Source organism: Schistocerca serialis, chromosome 7, assembly GCF_023864345.2.
Source record: "Schistocerca serialis cubense isolate TAMUIC-IGC-003099 chromosome 7, iqSchSeri2.2, whole genome shotgun sequence".
Lineage (NCBI taxonomy): Eukaryota > Metazoa > Arthropoda > Insecta > Orthoptera > Acrididae > Schistocerca > Schistocerca serialis.
In genome coordinates, this window is record NC_064644.1 from 603,642,856 (window position 1) to 603,656,740 (window position 13,885).

At 47.8% G+C, this 13,885-nt stretch overlaps 19 non-coding genes across 19 annotated transcripts; all 19 read right to left on the reverse strand.

Annotated features, from left to right (window-relative positions):
* Positions 1-744: 744 nt before the first annotated feature.
* Trnat-agu (transfer RNA threonine (anticodon AGU)) lies at positions 745-816 on the reverse strand. Its single transcript has one exon. It is a non-coding gene; the product is annotated as a tRNA-Thr (tRNA).
* Positions 817-1,137: 321 nt separating this feature from the next.
* On the reverse strand, positions 1,138-1,210 carry Trnak-cuu (transfer RNA lysine (anticodon CUU)). Its single transcript has one exon. It is a non-coding gene; the product is annotated as a tRNA-Lys (tRNA).
* Positions 1,211-2,263: 1,053 nt separating this feature from the next.
* On the reverse strand, positions 2,264-2,335 carry Trnat-agu (transfer RNA threonine (anticodon AGU)). Its single transcript has one exon. It is a non-coding gene; the product is annotated as a tRNA-Thr (tRNA).
* Positions 2,336-2,656: 321 nt separating this feature from the next.
* Trnak-cuu (transfer RNA lysine (anticodon CUU)) lies at positions 2,657-2,729 on the reverse strand. The gene has a single exon. It is a non-coding gene; the product is annotated as a tRNA-Lys (tRNA).
* Positions 2,730-3,168: 439 nt separating this feature from the next.
* Positions 3,169-3,241, reverse strand: Trnaq-uug (transfer RNA glutamine (anticodon UUG)). The gene has a single exon. It is a non-coding gene; the product is annotated as a tRNA-Gln (tRNA).
* A 545-nt stretch (positions 3,242-3,786) lies between these two features.
* Positions 3,787-3,858, reverse strand: Trnat-agu (transfer RNA threonine (anticodon AGU)). Its single transcript has one exon. It is a non-coding gene; the product is annotated as a tRNA-Thr (tRNA).
* Positions 3,859-4,179: 321 nt separating this feature from the next.
* Positions 4,180-4,252, reverse strand: Trnak-cuu (transfer RNA lysine (anticodon CUU)). The gene has a single exon. It is a non-coding gene; the product is annotated as a tRNA-Lys (tRNA).
* Positions 4,253-5,305: 1,053 nt separating this feature from the next.
* Positions 5,306-5,377, reverse strand: Trnat-agu (transfer RNA threonine (anticodon AGU)). Its single transcript has one exon. It is a non-coding gene; the product is annotated as a tRNA-Thr (tRNA).
* A 321-nt stretch (positions 5,378-5,698) lies between these two features.
* On the reverse strand, positions 5,699-5,771 carry Trnak-cuu (transfer RNA lysine (anticodon CUU)). The gene has a single exon. It is a non-coding gene; the product is annotated as a tRNA-Lys (tRNA).
* A 1,053-nt stretch (positions 5,772-6,824) lies between these two features.
* Trnat-agu (transfer RNA threonine (anticodon AGU)) lies at positions 6,825-6,896 on the reverse strand. Its single transcript has one exon. It is a non-coding gene; the product is annotated as a tRNA-Thr (tRNA).
* A 321-nt stretch (positions 6,897-7,217) lies between these two features.
* On the reverse strand, positions 7,218-7,290 carry Trnak-cuu (transfer RNA lysine (anticodon CUU)). Its single transcript has one exon. It is a non-coding gene; the product is annotated as a tRNA-Lys (tRNA).
* Positions 7,291-8,343: 1,053 nt separating this feature from the next.
* Positions 8,344-8,415, reverse strand: Trnat-agu (transfer RNA threonine (anticodon AGU)). Its single transcript has one exon. It is a non-coding gene; the product is annotated as a tRNA-Thr (tRNA).
* A 321-nt stretch (positions 8,416-8,736) lies between these two features.
* Trnak-cuu (transfer RNA lysine (anticodon CUU)) lies at positions 8,737-8,809 on the reverse strand. Its single transcript has one exon. It is a non-coding gene; the product is annotated as a tRNA-Lys (tRNA).
* A 1,053-nt stretch (positions 8,810-9,862) lies between these two features.
* On the reverse strand, positions 9,863-9,934 carry Trnat-agu (transfer RNA threonine (anticodon AGU)). The gene has a single exon. It is a non-coding gene; the product is annotated as a tRNA-Thr (tRNA).
* A 321-nt stretch (positions 9,935-10,255) lies between these two features.
* Positions 10,256-10,328, reverse strand: Trnak-cuu (transfer RNA lysine (anticodon CUU)). The gene has a single exon. It is a non-coding gene; the product is annotated as a tRNA-Lys (tRNA).
* Positions 10,329-11,381: 1,053 nt separating this feature from the next.
* Positions 11,382-11,453, reverse strand: Trnat-agu (transfer RNA threonine (anticodon AGU)). Its single transcript has one exon. It is a non-coding gene; the product is annotated as a tRNA-Thr (tRNA).
* A 321-nt stretch (positions 11,454-11,774) lies between these two features.
* Trnak-cuu (transfer RNA lysine (anticodon CUU)) lies at positions 11,775-11,847 on the reverse strand. Its single transcript has one exon. It is a non-coding gene; the product is annotated as a tRNA-Lys (tRNA).
* A 1,053-nt stretch (positions 11,848-12,900) lies between these two features.
* Trnat-agu (transfer RNA threonine (anticodon AGU)) lies at positions 12,901-12,972 on the reverse strand. The gene has a single exon. It is a non-coding gene; the product is annotated as a tRNA-Thr (tRNA).
* Positions 12,973-13,287: 315 nt separating this feature from the next.
* On the reverse strand, positions 13,288-13,360 carry Trnak-cuu (transfer RNA lysine (anticodon CUU)). Its single transcript has one exon. It is a non-coding gene; the product is annotated as a tRNA-Lys (tRNA).
* Positions 13,361-13,885: the final 525 nt, after the last annotated feature.

The window sequence follows — 13,885 nt, forward strand, 5'->3', positions numbered from 1 at the left end:
TGTCTTGCTTGTGCTTCAGGTAGACGCCGGTTTGCAGCCAGGAAGCGGGCAGGAGCAACTTTCAACTAGTTTTGTAGTACTCAAACAACACAGTAAAACAGCATGCATCTTTTGCAGAACTGGAAAAAGTCGACCGTGACAGGATTCGAACCTGCAATCTTCGGATCCAAGTCCGACGCCTTATCCATTAGGCCACACGGTCACTGGCGCAATGTGCTTACCCACACACACCTCATTTTCGCCATTTGTGCGCTTGCCGGAATGAATTTCCCATCTTTGACGCAATTCTCCATCTCCAATTTCAGTACTAAAAATGCGACGCTACTTCTTGCTGTGTCCCATCGCAAGTTACATTCAAGCCCTTATGACGCTGATCAAACAAGAGGTTGCAAATCAGCTTCAATCGCTTACTGCCATCTCAGTCGGTTGCAGAAGGTACCTCACCATATGTCATACAATGGCGAGTTGCCGCTATTACCAAAGCGGCGGCGGCGCCGACGACGACGACAGCCGCGAGGGTCTCTACCAGGGGTAGAAATTACTTCACAAGAACTAAGTATTTCACGTCGGCATTCTCCAGAGACTGCCAAAAGCAGCAGTTTCTGGTGCCTACTTTAATAGCACCTTTCGCACTTTTCATTTGCGAGAGAATTTCTTAAATACCGCACCCATTCATAATTGTTTTTATTCTTGACCGCTTTTTTCGAAAGGGCTACGGTAGAAGGGGCTGTTACAAAATTCGTTTGCCTCCTGTGAGGATCGAACTCACGACCTCTGGTTTACTAGACCAGCGCTCTGCCACTGAGCTAAGGAGGCGCCGCCTAGTGCACTTTTCGGGTACTTTATTCTAATGGAGTAGTGAATCGGAGCCCTTCAGCTGGAAACGCACCGCATTAGCGACCATTATTTGTATTTAGTTAGCACAGCTGCTCCTTTCCTACACATCTCACACGATATCGATGTACACCTAAAATTCCAAAACAACACATTTATTTCATTTCAGAGTTACTTTCAGCTTCAAAAACCATTCCTCTGATATTCATACGAAGCTAGGCATCGTCATAACCCGTTACGTTTATTACGCAAGGCTCACGAGAGGGGCGCAGGTTGCATGCGCGTAGACACAAAATTTTGCGCCGCCCAGCGTGGGGCTCGAACCCACGACCCTGAGATTAAGAGTCTCATGCTCTACCGACTGAGCTGGCCGGGCTCCACACAACGCGTTACGAGCCATACAATACTTATGGGACCTGCGACCATCTATGGAAGGCCCTTTTCACTACAGCTTGTTTCCTGCTGCCACAAACGAGCTACAATCCTATTCAATGAAAAATTGTCTCCGAAAGGAATCAAATCTACTTGAAATGATACGTGGCTATCAGCACCGTTATTCAACACACATGCTCGACTGTGCGCAGACGCCTGTGGCGTAGCTCTTGGGTCCTGAATCAGACGCAGTAGTTCCAACAAAAACTCTCCTGATCGGCACAGTGCCGAAAATTTCGCTACAGAACCCCCTTGTCTTGCTTGTGCTTCAGGTAGACGCCGGTTTGCAGCCAGGAAGCGGGCAGGAGCAACTTTCAACTAGTTTTGTAGTACTCAAACAACACAGTAAAACAGCATGCATCTTTTGCAGAACTGGAAAAAGTCGACCGTGACAGGATTCGAACCTGCAATCTTCGGATCCAAGTCCGACGCCTTATCCATTAGGCCACACGGTCACTGGCGCAATGTGCTTACCCACACACACCTCATTTTCGCCATTTGTGCGCTTGCCGGAATGAATTTCCCATCTTTGACGCAATTCTCCATCTCCAATTTCAGTACTAAAAATGCGACGCTACTTCTTGCTGTGTCCCATCGCAAGTTACATTCAAGCCCTTATGACGCTGATCAAACAAGAGGTTGCAAATCAGCTTCAATCGCTTACTGCCATCTCAGTCGGTTGCAGAAGGTACCTCACCATATGTCATACAATGGCGAGTTGCCGCTATTACCAAAGCGGCGGCGGCGCCGACGACGACGACAGCCGCGAGGGTCTCTACCAGGGGTAGAAATTACTTCACAAGAACTAAGTATTTCACGTCGGCATTCTCCAGAGACTGCCACAAGCAGCAGTTTCTGGTGCCTACTTTAATAGCACCTTTCGCACCTTTCATTTGCGAGAGAAATTCTTAAATACCGCACCCATTCATAATTGTTTTTATTCTTGACCGCTTTTTTCGAAAGGGCTACGGTAGAAGGGGCTGTTACAAAATTCGTTTGCCTCCTGTGAGGATCGAACTCACGACCTCTGGTTTACTAGACCAGCGCTCTGCCACTGAGCTAAGGAGGCGCCGCCTAGTGCACTTTTCGGGTACTTTATTCTAATGGAGTAGTGAATCGGAGCCCTTCAGCTGGAAACGCACCGCATTAGCGACCATTATTTGTATTTAGTTAGCACAGCTGCTCCTTTCCTACACATCTCACACGATATCGATGTACACCTAAAATTCCAAAACAACACATTTATTTCATTTCAGAGTTACTTTCAGCTTCAAAAACCATTCCTCTGATATTCATACGAAGCTAGGCATCGTCATAACCCGTTACGTTTATTACGCAAGGCTCACGAGAGGGGCGCAGGTTGCATGCGCGTAGACACAAAATTTTGCGCCGCCCAGCGTGGGGCTCGAACCCACGACCCTGAGATTAAGAGTCTCATGCTCTACCGACTGAGCTAGCCGGGCTCCACACAACGCGTTACGAGCCATACAATACTTATGGGACCTGCGACCATCTATGGAAGGCCCTTTTCACTACAGCTTGTTTCCTGCTGCCACAAACGAGCTACAATCCTATTCAATGAAAAATTGTCTCCGAAAGGAATCAAATCTACTTGAAATGATACGTGGCTATCAGCACCGTTATTCAACACACATGCTCGACTGTGCGCAGACGCCTGTGGAGTAGCTCTTGGGTCCTGAATCAGACGCAGTAGTTCCAACAAAAACTCTCCTGATCGGCACAGTGCCGAAAATTTCGCTACAGAACCCCCTTGTCTTGCTTGTGCTTCAGGTAGACGCCGGTTTGCAGCCAGGAAGCGGGCAGGAGCAACTTTCAACTAGTTTTGTAGTACTCAAACAACACAGTAAAACAGCATGCATCTTTTGCAGAACTGGAAAAAGTCGACCGTGACAGGATTCGAACCTGCAATCTTCGGATCCAAAGTCCGACGCCTTATCCATTAGGCCACACGGTCACTGGCGCAATGTGCTTACCCACACACACCTCATTTTCGCCATTTGTGCGCTTGCCGGAATGAATTTCCCATCTTTGACGCAATTCTCCATCTCCAATTTCAGTACTAAAAATGCGACGCTACTTCTTGCTGTGTCCCATCGCAAGTTACATTCAAGCCCTTATGACGCTGATCAAACAAGAGGTTGCAAATCAGCTTCAATCGCTTACTGCCATCTCAGTCGGTTGCAGAAGGTACCTCACCATATGTCATACAATGGCGAGTTGCCGCTATTACCAAAGCGGCGGCGGCGCCGACGACGACGACGACAGCCGCGAGGGTCTCTACCAGGGGTAGAAATTACTTCACAAGAACTAAGTATTTCACGTCGGCATTCTCCAGAGACTGCCACAAGCAGCAGTTTCTGGTGCCTACTTTAATAGCACCTTTCGCACCTTTCATTTGCGAGAGAAATTCTTAAATACCGCACCCATTCATAATTGTTTTTATTCTTGACCGCTTTTTTCGAAAGGGCTACGGTAGAAGGGGCTGTTACAAAATTCGTTTGCCTCCTGTGAGGATCGAACTCACGACCTCTGGTTTACTAGACCAGCGCTCTGCCACTGAGCTAAGGAGGCGCCGCCTAGTGCACTTTTCGGGTACTTTATTCTAATGGAGTAGTGAATCGGAGCCCTTCAGCTGGAAACGCACCGCATTAGCGACCATTATTTGTATTTAGTTAGCACAGCTGCTCCTTTCCTACACATCTCACACGATATCGATGTACACCTAAAATTCCAAAACAACACATTTATTTCATTTCAGAGTTACTTTCAGCTTCAAAAACCATTCCTCTGATATTCATACGAAGCTAGGCATCGTCATAACCCGTTACGTTTATTACGCAAAGCTCACGAGAGGGGCGCAGGTTGCATGCGCGTAGACACAAAATTTTGCGCCGCCCAGCGTGGGGCTCGAACCCACGACCCTGAGATTAAGAGTCTCATGCTCTACCGACTGAGCTAGCCGGGCTCCACACAACGCGTTACGAGCCATACAATACTTATGGGACCTGCGACCATCTATGGAAGGCCCTTTTCACTACAGCTTGTTTCCTGCTGCCACAAACGAGCTACAATCCTATTCAATGAAAAATTGTCTCCGAAAGGAATCAAATCTACTTGAAATGATACGTGGCTATCAGCACCGTTATTCAACACACATGCTCGACTGTGCGCAGACGCCTGTGGCGTAGCTCTTGGGTCCTGAATCAGACGCAGTAGTTCCAACAAAAACTCTCCTGATCGGCACAGTGCCGAAAATTTCGCTACAGAACCCCCTTGTCTTGCTTGTGCTTCAGGTAGACGCCGGTTTGCAGCCAGGAAGCGGGCAGGAGCAACTTTCAACTAGTTTTGTAGTACTCAAACAACACAGTAAAACAGCATGCATCTTTTGCAGAACTGGAAAAAGTCGACCGTGACAGGATTCGAACCTGCAATCTTCGGATCCAAGTCCGACGCCTTATCCATTAGGCCACACGGTCACTGGCGCAATGTGCTTACCCACACACACCTCATTTTCGCCATTTGTGCGCTTGCCGGAATGAATTTCCCATCTTTGACGCAATTCTCCATCTCCAATTTCAGTACTAAAAATGCGACGCTACTTCTTGCTGTGTCCCATCGCAAGTTACATTCAAGCCCTTATGACGCTGATCAAACAAGAGGTTGCAAATCAGCTTCAATCGCTTACTGCCATCTCAGTCGGTTGCAGAAGGTACCTCACCATATGTCATACAATGGCGAGTTGCCGCTATTACCAAAGCGGCGGCGGCGCCGACGACGACGACAGCCGCGAGGGTCTCTACCAGGGGTAGAAATTACTTCACAAGAACTAAGTATTTCACGTCGGCATTCTCCAGAGACTGCCAAAAGCAGCAGTTTCTGGTGCCTACTTTAATAGCACCTTTCGCACCTTTCATTTGCGAGAGAAATTCTTAAATACCGCACCCATTCATAATTGTTTTTATTCTTGACCGCTTTTTTCGAAAGGGCTACGGTAGAAGGGGCTGTTACAAAATTCGTTTGCCTCCTGTGAGGATCGAACTCACGACCTCTGGTTTACTAGACCAGCGCTCTGCCACTGAGCTAAGGAGGCGCCGCCTAGTGCACTTTTCGGGTACTTTATTCTAATGGAGTAGTGAATCGGAGCCCTTCAGCTGGAAACGCACCGCATTAGCGACCATTATTTGTATTTAGTTAGCACAGCTGCTCCTTTCCTACACATCTCACACGATATCGATGTACACCTAAAATTCCAAAACAACACATTTATTTCATTTCAGAGTTACTTTCAGCTTCAAAAACCATTCCTCTGATATTCATACGAAGCTAGGCATCGTCGTAACCCGTTACGTTTATTACGCAAGGCTCACGAGAGGGGCGCAGGTTGCATGCGCGTAGACACAAAATTTTGCGCCGCCCAGCGTGGGGCTCGAACCCACGACCCTGAGATTAAGAGTCTCATGCTCTACCGACTGAGCTAGCCGGGCTCCACACAACGCGTTACGAGCCATACAATACTTATGGGACCTGCGACCATCTATGGAAGGCCCTTTTCACTACAGCTTGTTTCCTGCTGCCACAAACGAGCTACAATCCTATTCAATGAAAAATTGTCTCCGAAAGGAATCAAATCTACTTGAAATGATACGTGGCTATCAGCACCGTTATTCAACACACATGCTCGACTGTGCGCAGACGCCTGTGGCGTAGCTCTTGGGTCCTGAATCAGACGCAGTAGTTCCAACAAAAACTCTCCTGATCGGCACAGTGCCGAAAATTTCGCTACAGAACCCCCTTGTCTTGCTTGTGCTTCAGGTAGACGCCGGTTTGCAGCCAGGAAGCGGGCAGGAGCAACTTTCAACTAGTTTTGTAGTACTCAAACAACACAGTAAAACAGCATGCATCTTTTGCAGAACTGGAAAAAATCGACCGTGACAGGATTCGAACCTGCAATCTTCGGATCCAAGTCCGACGCCTTATCCATTAGGCCACACGGTCACTGGCGCAATGTGCTTACCCACACACACCTCATTTTCGCCATTTGTGCGCTTGCCGGAATGAATTTCCCATCTTTGACGCAATTCTCCATCTCCAATTTCAGTACTAAAAATGCGACGCTACTTCTTGCTGTGTCCCATCGCAAGTTACATTCAAGCCCTTATGACGCTGATCAAACAAGAGGTTGCAAATCAGCTTCAATCGCTTACTGCCATCTCAGTCGGTTGCAGAAGGTACCTCACCATATGTCATACAATGGCGAGTTGCCGCTATTACCAAAGCGGCGGCGGCGCCGACGACGACGACAGCCGCGAGGGTCTCTACCAGGGGTAGAAATTACTTCACAAGAACTAAGTATTTCACGTCGGCATTCTCCAGAGACTGCCAAAAGCAGCAGTTTCTGGTGCCTACTTTAATAGCACCTTTCGCACTTTTCATTTGCGAGAGAATTTCTTAAATACCGCACCCATTCATAATTTTTTTTATTCTTGACCGCTTTTTTCGAAAGGCCTACGGTAGAAGGGGCTGTTACAAAATTCGTTTGCCTCCTGTGAGGATCGAACTCACGACCTCTGGTTTACTAGAACAGCGCTCTGCCACTGAGATAAGGAGGCGCCGCCTAGTGCACTTTTCGGGTACTTTATTCTAATGGAGTAGTGAATCGGAGCCCTTCAGCTGGAAACGCACCGCATTAGCGACCATTATTTGTATTTAGTTAGCACAGCTGCTCCTTTCCTACACATCTCACACGATATCGATGTACACCTAAAATTCCAAAACAACACATTTATTTCATTTCAGAGTTACTTTCAGCTTCAAAAACCATTCCTCTGATATTCATACGAAGCTAGGCATCGTCGTAACCCGTTACGTTTATTACGCAAGGCTCACGAGAGGGGCGCAGGTTGCATGCGCGTAGACACAAAATTTTGCGCCGCCCAGCGTGGGGCTCGAACCCACGACCCTGAGATTAAGAGTCTCATGCTCTACCGACTGAGCTAGCCGGGCTCCACACAACGCGTTACGAGCCATACAATACTTATGGGACCTGCGACCATCTATGGAAGGCCCTTTTCACTACAGCTTGTTTCCTGCTGCCACAAACGAGCTACAATCCTATTCAATGAAAAATTGTCTCCGAAAGGAATCAAATCTACTTGAAATGATACGTGGCTATCAGCACCGTTATTCAACACACATGCTCGACTGTGCGCAGACGCCTGTGGCGTAGCTCTTGGGTCCTGAATCAGACGCAGTAGTTCCAACAAAAACTCTCCTGATCGGCACAGTGCCGAAAATTTCGCTACAGAACCCCCTTGTCTTGCTTGTGCTTCAGGTAGACGCCGGTTTGCAGCCAGGAAGCGGGCAGGAGCAACTTTCAACTAGTTTTGTAGTACTCAAACAACACAGTAAAACAGCATGCATCTTTTGCAGAACTGGAAAAAGTCGACCGTGACAGGATTCGAACCTGCAATCTTCGGATCCAAGTCCGACGCCTTATCCATTAGGCCACACGGTCACTGGCGCAATGTGCTTACCCACACACACCTCATTTTCGCCATTTGTGCGCTTGCCGGAATGAATTTCCCATCTTTGACGCAATTCTCCATCTCCAATTTCAGTACTAAAAATGCGACGCTACTTCTTGCTGTGTCCCATCGCAAGTTACATTCAAGCCCTTATGACGCTGATCAAACAAGAGGTTGCAAATCAGCTTCAATCGCTTACTGCCATCTCAGTCGGTTGCAGAAGGTACCTCACCATATGTCATACAATGGCGAGTTGCCGCTATTACCAAAGCGGCGGCGGCGCCGACGACGACGACAGCCGCGAGGGTCTCTACCAGGGGTAGAAATTACTTCACAAGAACTAAGTATTTCACGTCGGCATTCTCCAGAGACTGCCAAAAGCAGCAGTTTCTGGTGCCTACTTTAATAGCACCTTTCGCACTTTTCATTTGCGAGAGAATTTCTTAAATACCGCACCCATTCATAATTTTTTTTATTCTTGACCGCTTTTTTCGAAAGGCCTACGGTAGAAGGGGCTGTTACAAAATTCGTTTGCCTCCTGTGAGGATCGAACTCACGACCTCTGGTTTACTAGAACAGCGCTCTGCCACTGAGATAAGGAGGCGCCGCCTAGTGCACTTTTCGGGTACTTTATTCTAATGGAGTAGTGAATCGGAGCCCTTCAGCTGGAAACGCACCGCATTAGCGACCATTATTTGTATTTAGTTAGCACAGCTGCTCCTTTCCTACACATCTCACACGATATCGATGTACACCTAAAATTCCAAAACAACACATTTATTTCATTTCAGAGTTACTTTCAGCTTCAAAAACCATTCCTCTGATATTCATACGAAGCTAGGCATCGTCGTAACCCGTTACGTTTATTACGCAAGGCTCACGAGAGGGGCGCAGGTTGCATGCGCGTAGACACAAAATTTTGCGCCGCCCAGCGTGGGGCTCGAACCCACGACCCTGAGATTAAGAGTCTCATGCTCTACCGACTGAGCTAGCCGGGCTCCACACAACGCGTTACGAGCCATACAATACTTATGGGACCTGCGACCATCTATGGAAGGCCCTTTTCACTACAGCTTGTTTCCTGCTGCCACAAACGAGCTACAATCCTATTCAATGAAAAATTGTCTCCGAAAGGAATCAAATCTACTTGAAATGATACGTGGCTATCAGCACCGTTATTCAACACACATGCTCGACTGTGCGCAGACGCCTGTGGCGTAGCTCTTGGGTCCTGAATCAGACGCAGTAGTTCCAACAAAAACTCTCCTGATCGGCACAGTGCCGAAAATTTCGCTACAGAACCCCCTTGTCTTGCTTGTGCTTCAGGTAGACGCCGGTTTGCAGCCAGGAAGCGGGCAGGAGCAACTTTCAACTAGTTTTGTAGTACTCAAACAACACAGTAAAACAGCATGCATCTTTTGCAGAACTGGAAAAAGTCGACCGTGACAGGATTCGAACCTGCAATCTTCGGATCCAAGTCCGACGCCTTATCCATTAGGCCACACGGTCACTGGCGCAATGTGCTTACCCACACACACCTCATTTTCGCCATTTGTGCGCTTGCCGGAATGAATTTCCCATCTTTGACGCAATTCTCCATCTCCAATTTCAGTACTAAAAATGCGACGCTACTTCTTGCTGTGTCCCATCGCAAGTTACATTCAAGCCCTTATGACGCTGATCAAACAAGAGGTTGCAAATCAGCTTCAATCGCTTACTGCCATCTCAGTCGGTTGCAGAAGGTACCTCACCATATGTCATACAATGGCGAGTTGCCGCTATTACCAAAGCGGCGGCGGCGCCGACGACGACGACAGCCGCGAGGGTCTCTACCAGGGGTAGAAATTACTTCACAAGAACTAAGTATTTCACGTCGGCATTCTCCAGAGACTGCCAAAAGCAGCAGTTTCTGGTGCCTACTTTAATAGCACCTTTCGCACTTTTCATTTGCGAGAGAATTTCTTAAATACCGCACCCATTCATAATTTTTTTTATTCTTGACCGCTTTTTTCGAAAGGCCTACGGTAGAAGGGGCTGTTACAAAATTCGTTTGCCTCCTGTGAGGATCGAACTCACGACCTCTGGTTTACTAGAACAGCGCTCTGCCACTGAGATAAGGAGGCGCCGCCTAGTGCACTTTTCGGGTACTTTATTCTAATGGAGTAGTGAATCGGAGCCCTTCAGCTGGAAACGCACCGCATTAGCGACCATTATTTGTATTTAGTTAGCACAGCTGCTCCTTTCCTACACATCTCACACGATATCGATGTACACCTAAAATTCCAAAACAACACATTTATTTCATTTCAGAGTTACTTTCAGCTTCAAAAACCATTCCTCTGATATTCATACGAAGCTAGGCATCGTCGTAACCCGTTACGTTTATTACGCAAGGCTCACGAGAGGGGCGCAGGTTGCATGCGCGTAGACACAAAATTTTGCGCCGCCCAGCGTGGGGCTCGAACCCACGACCCTGAGATTAAGAGTCTCATGCTCTACCGACTGAGCTAGCCGGGCTCCACACAACGCGTTACGAGCCATACAATACTTATGGGACCTGCGACCATCTATGGAAGGCCCTTTTCACTACAGCTTGTTTCCTGCTGCCACAAACGAGCTACAATCCTATTCAATGAAAAATTGTCTCCGAAAGGAATCAAATCTACTTGAAATGATACGTGGCTATCAGCACCGTTATTCAACACACATGCTCGACTGTGCGCAGACGCCTGTGGCGTAGCTCTTGGGTCCTGAATCAGACGCAGTAGTTCCAACAAAAACTCTCCTGATCGGCACAGTGCCGAAAATTTCGCTACAGAACCCCCTTGTCTTGCTTGTGCTTCAGGTAGACGCCGGTTTGCAGCCAGGAAGCGGGCAGGAGCAACTTTCAACTAGTTTTGTAGTACTCAAACAACACAGTAAAACAGCATGCATCTTTTGCAGAACTGGAAAAAATCGACCGTGACAGGATTCGAACCTGCAATCTTCGGATCCAAGTCCGACGCCTTATCCATTAGGCCACACGGTCACTGGCGCAATGTGCTTACCCACACACACCTCATTTTCGCCATTTGTGCGCTTGCCGGAATGAATTTCCCATCTTTGACGCAATTCTCCATCTCCAATTTCAGTACTAAAAATGCGACGCTACTTCTTGCTGTGTCCCATCGCAAGTTACATTCAAGCCCTTATGACGCTGATCAAACAAGAGGTTGCAAATCAGCTTCAATCGCTTACTGCCATCTCAGTCGGTTGCAGAAGGTACCTCACCATATGTCATACAATGGCGAGTTGCCGCTATTACCAAAGCGGCGGCGGCGCCGACGACGACGACAGCCGCGAGGGTCTCTACCAGGGGTAGAAATTACTTCACAAGAACTAAGTATTTCACGTCGGCATTCTCCAGAGACTGCCAAAAGCAGCAGTTTCTGGTGCCTACTTTAATAGCACCTTTCGCACTTTTCATTTGCGAGAGAATTTCTTAAATACCGCACCCATTCATAATTTTTTTTATTCTTGACCGCTTTTTTCGAAAGGCCTACGGTAGAAGGGGCTGTTACAAAATTCGTTTGCCTCCTGTGAGGATCGAACTCACGACCTCTGGTTTACTAGAACAGCGCTCTGCCACTGAGATAAGGAGGCGCCGCCTAGTGCACTTTTCGGGTACTTTATTCTAATGGAGTAGTGAATCGGAGCCCTTCAGCTGGAAACGCACCGCATTAGCGACCATTATTTGTATTTAGTTAGCACAGCTGCTCCTTTCCTACACATCTCACACGATATCGATGTACACCTAAAATTCCAAAACAACACATTTATTACATTTCAGAGTTACTTTCAGCTTCAAAAACCATTCCTCTGATATTCATACGAAGCTAGGCATCGTCGTAACCCGATACGTTTATTACGCAAGGCTCACGAGAGGGGCGCAGGTTGCATGCGCGTAGACACAAAATTTTGCGCCGCCCAGCGTGGGGCTCGAACCCACGACCCTGAGATTAAGAGTCTCATGCTCTACCGACTGAGCTGGCCGGGCTCCACACAACGCGTTACGAGCCATACAATACTTATGGGACCTGCGACCATCTATGGAAGGCCCTTTTCACTACAGCTTGTTTCCTGCTGCCACAAACGAGCTACAATCCTATTCAATGAAAAATTGTCTCCGAAAGGAATCAAATCTACTTGAAATGATACGTGGCTATCAGCACCGTTATTCAACACACATGCTCGACTGTGCGCAGACGCCTGTGGCGTAGCTCTTGGGTCCTGAATCAGACGCAGTAGTTCCAACAAAAACTCTCCTGATCGGCACAGTGCCGAAAATTTCGCTACAGAACCCCCTTGTCTTGCTTGTGCTTCAGGTAGACGCCGGTTTGCAGCCAGGAAGCGGGCAGGAGCAACTTTCAACTAGTTTTGTAGTACTCAAACAACACAGTAAAACAGCATGCATCTTTTGCAGAACTGGAAAAAATCGACCGTGACAGGATTCGAACCTGCAATCTTCGGATCCAAGTCCGACGCCTTATCCATTAGGCCACACGGTCACTGGCGCAATGTGCTTACCCACACACACCTCATTTTCGCCATTTGTGCGCTTTCCGGAATGAATTTCCCATCTTTGACGCAATTCTCCATCTCCAATTTCAGTACTAAAAATGCGACGCTACTTCTTGCTGTGTCCCATCGCAAGTTACATTCAAGCCCTTATGACGCTGATCAAACAAGAGGTTGCAAATCAGCTTCAATCGCTTACTGCCATCTCAGTCGGTTGCAGAAGGTACCTCACCATATGTCATACAATGGCGAGTTGCCGCTATTACCAAAGCGGCGGCGGCGCCGACGACGACGACAGCCGCGAGGGTCTCTACCAGGGGTAGAAATTACTTCACAAGAACTAAGTATTTCACGTCGGCATTCTCCAGAGACTGCCAAAAGCAGCAGTTTCTGGTGCCTACTTTAATAGCACCTTTCGCACTTTTCATTTGCGAGAGAATTTCTTAAATACCGCACCCATTCATAATTTTTTTTATTCTTGACCGCTTTTTTCGAAAGGCCTACGGTAGAAGGGGCTGTTACAAAATTCGTTTGCCTCCTGTGAGGATCGAACTCACGACCTCTGGTTTACTAGAACAGCGCTCTGCCACTGAGATAAGGAGGCGCCGCCTAGTGCACTTTTCGGGTACTTTATTCTAATGGAGTAGTGAATCGGAGCCCTTCAGCTGGAAACGCACCGCATTAGCGACCATTATTTGTATTTAGTTAGCACAGCTGCTCCTTTCCTACACATCTCACACGATATCGATGTACACCTAAAATTCCAAAACAACACATTTATTTCATTTCAGAGTTACTTTCAGCTTCAAAAACCATGATATTCATACGAAGCTAGGCATCGTCGTAACCCGTTACGTTTATTACGCAAGGCTCACGAGAGGGGCGCAGGTTGCATGCGCGTAGACACAAAATTTTGCGCCGCCCAGCGTGGGGCTCGAACCCACGACCCTGAGATTAAGAGTCTCATGCTCTACCGACTGAGCTAGCCGGGCTCCACACAACGCGTTACGAGCCATACAATACTTATGGGACCTGCGACCATCTATGGAAGGCCCTTTTCACTACAGCTTGTTTCCTGCTGCCACAAACGAGCTACAATCCTATTCAATGAAAAATTGTCTCCGAAAGGAATCAAATCTACTTGAAATGATACGTGGCTATCAGCACCGTTATTCAACACACATGCTCGACTGTGCGCAGACGCCTGTGGCGTAGCTCTTGGGTCCTGAATCAGACGCAGTAGTTCCAACAAAAACTCTCCTGATCGGCACAGTGCCGAAAATTTCGCTACAGAACCCCCTTGTCTTGCTTGTGCTTCAGGTAGACGCCGGTTTGCAGCCAGGAAGCGGGCAGGAGCAACTTTCAACTAGTTTTGTAGTACTCAAACAACACAGTAAAACAGCATGCATCTTTTGCAGAACTGGAAAAAATCGACCGTGACAGGATTCGAAGCTGCAATCTTCGGATCCAAGTCCGACGCCTTATCCATTAGGCCACACGGTCACTGGCGCAATGTG